Here is a 1975-nt window from a genome sequence, read left to right on the forward strand (position 1 = left end):
CATCGCTAACCTACAAACGCGTGTTCACGAGAAAGCGCGGGACGACACTGTTAAGGCTGCGGCAACGCACGCAGTGCTCAACACAGCAAGTGCGACCGCGCATGCTGCCAAGGGCACCCAACACAATACACATCGCTTGCGACCAAGGGGCACTCAACAGACATTGCGCTGCAACGCGTGCATCGTCGCGCTCCCAGATCTCTTCTAGTGCACGTTATTGTGCAGCAGCATGCACTATCAAGTAAAACCTTGCACATTGTGATGCACGTAATTGCGCTACCATGTCGCGCTCGGTAAGCATCAATGTTGCCACTAGCGCATGCAACTGCGCTACCCGTGCGTCATGGGTGACGGGGGGGAAGCCCCATGACTGCCAACGCTCGCCCAATGGCGCCCCCAGGGGGGAACCCCCCCCAGAGTCACCACCCCCCCTCAAAGAGTACGTTAAGCTTTTGGGGCTCTGCCAGGAGCAAACATCACTTTTCTGAAAAATCATACTGGGGTTAGGTTGAGATGTACGGCCTAGATTGGACTTAAACATGACAAGTGGCATTAGTTGGGATTGAAAAACGATAAAATTAATTAAAATAAATTTTTGGAGAAAAATATTAGTTTTATTAATTTTTAAACACTAAAAATTACCAAAAATTGGGAAAGATCTGAAAAAATAATTTTGGAGGATAGGGGTTGCTTTTTCACACCTGCAAAAAAATGTGTGCACCAAAATAAGCTGGTTTCATGCCGAAAGGTATTGGCACAAATGGTTTTTTGTAATTTTATTAATTTTTAATCACTAAAAATTACCAAAAATTGGGAAAGATCTGAAAAAATAATTTTGGAGGATGGGGGTTGCTTTTTCACACCTGCAAAAAATTTTGTGCACCAAAATAAGCCGGTTTCATGCCGAAAATTATTGATAGAAATGGTTTTTTGTAATTTTATTAATTTTTAATCACTAAAAATTACCAAAAATTGAAAAAGATCTGAAAAAATAATTTTGGAGGATGGGGTTTGCTTTTTTCACACCTGCAAAAAGATTTGTGCACCAAAATAAGCTGGTTTCATGCCAAAAAGTATTGATAGAAATGGTTTTTCACTAATATTTAATTTCTAGAAATTACAAAAAATTAGGAAAATTTATTTTGTGGAAATGGGATTGCATGGAATCAAAAGGGAACACTCCCACACTACTTTTGTTTCAAGGTGAGCTAGTTTCATACAAGAAAGGTGCACAAAGACGAGTTTGGGACTGTCAATCAAAGCGGTGACATGGGGGTGTGTATGGGTGATATGTTGAAAGAGCAACAATGGTCACAAGTGCATTGTGGGTGTGCACATCCCTTTGCACCACGACACACCACATGAGGCACCAATTGCAATGTGGGTGTGCGCACCCACATAGTGCAAAATGATGCAGCATGGGTTGTTGTGCGCAGTGTCAGCACATCCACCACGATGCACACCCACTTGCGCCCTGTGTTAATAGTGTAGTAGAGCTGTAAACTACACACTATGCAAAGGTGGAATTGGTGCACCGAACACAAGTGGTAGTGTTACAGCCCTACACTACACGCCACTAAACGGTGTGTCACAGCCCTGTCACTACAATAGTAGAAAACACTACACGTGTAGTGTTAACATGTTTAACACACACCACGGTAGTTTAGTGTTTTCTAATATTGGTCACCCCACGTGGAGGCACCACAGTAACCACTTGCACCATGACACACCACGGGGGCACCACAGCACCAGTTCACGCATGCACACGCACGCCCGCGCCCGCGCACAGCCGCCGCTCGCACACGCCCGCGCATGCAGGCCTGCGCCCGCCGCCGCTCGCACACGCATGCCCGCCGCGCACAGCCGCCGCCCGCACACGCATGCCCGCGCACAGCCGCCGCCCGCACACGCAGGCCCACGCCTGCGCACGCACACCTGCGCACGCACGCCTGCGCCAGCGCACGCCCACGCAGCC

This window comes from Nelumbo nucifera, chromosome 3 (assembly GCF_055504915.1).
Source record: "Nelumbo nucifera cultivar China Antique chromosome 3, China Antique-T2T, whole genome shotgun sequence".
In the NCBI taxonomy this organism is placed as follows: Eukaryota; Viridiplantae; Streptophyta; class Magnoliopsida; order Proteales; family Nelumbonaceae; genus Nelumbo; species Nelumbo nucifera.